Source organism: Glossina fuscipes, unplaced genomic scaffold (genome assembly GCF_014805625.2).
Source record: "Glossina fuscipes isolate IAEA_lab_2018 unplaced genomic scaffold, Yale_Gfus_2 60205, whole genome shotgun sequence".
Classification (NCBI taxonomy): domain Eukaryota; kingdom Metazoa; phylum Arthropoda; class Insecta; order Diptera; family Glossinidae; genus Glossina; species Glossina fuscipes.
Genome location: NW_024002679.1, coordinates 1,939 through 2,837, shown reverse-complemented (window position 1 = coordinate 2,837; position 899 = coordinate 1,939). Strand labels below are relative to the sequence as shown.

Here is an 899-nt window from a genome sequence, read left to right as displayed (position 1 = left end):
CCGCAAGTAAATCGCATGATCTTGCGGTATATGTGTTTTTTTTTTTTTCTTTCTTTCTGATCTCCTTACTTACAAGTACAGGCAAAATCGTATGATTTTGCGGTACCTTCGCTTGCTTTTGCAGTACAGGCAAAATCGTATGATTTTGCGGTACTCCTTTTTTTTTTCCTTTTGCTCTTGCAAGCATAGGCAAAATCGTATGATTTTGCGGGATCTATGCTTGCTCTTGTGAGAGTAGCGGCAAGCCGTTATAGAGAGAGCAACAGGAAGAAGAAGAGGGAAATGAAGTAAAAAGGAGAAGTCTGTCTACGTTTTAAAATTTAAGTGAGGGGAGATAGAGTTAGTTGAGTTTGAGCCGAGGATTGAATTGGTTGTGATCGCACAACGTAAGTCCGCGAAGAAGTTTTGTTCAATTTTGATAGACATTTTCTCTAAGGAGGAATAAGTTAATAATGTGATGGAGTTGAGTTTTTGTGGATTTTTTTGCTTTTTTTTCTGAAAGAAAAAGGTGATATCAAAGAGTATGTGTTGTTGGTCTTCTCTACTTTGCCTTCATTAAGCAAATAATGCAATTGTAATTAAATAGAAGAAAAAAAAAATGTTGGAGAAGTACAATTTGATGTGACGGAGATTCGCGTTGTTTTTTTTCGATTCCAATATAAAGAAAAGGAAACTTTCCATTGTGTGCTATTGCACCTACGTACATATGAAGATTTATTCAAGAAAAGAACTTTACTAACAAAAGTCAAATTCTAGACATAAGTTTTTGTTACATACCTCAAACCCATGCATATGAATAATTATCAAAAAGATTCAAACATTGTATTTTATACGCAAGTCTAGAAGAAATCGAAAGCAACAAAAATGTAAACAACTGAAAGCAATTAAAAGAATAAAAA

General features: G+C 33.8%; 1 long non-coding RNA gene across 1 annotated transcript; it reads left to right on the top strand.

Annotated features, from left to right (window-relative positions):
* The first annotated feature begins 300 nt into the window (after positions 1 to 300).
* Positions 301 to 598, top strand: LOC119643315. The gene is made up of 2 exons (XR_005248264.1): positions 301 to 386; positions 503 to 598. It is a non-coding gene; the product is annotated as an uncharacterized LOC119643315 (long non-coding RNA).
* The last annotated feature ends 301 nt before the right edge of the window (positions 599 to 899 follow it).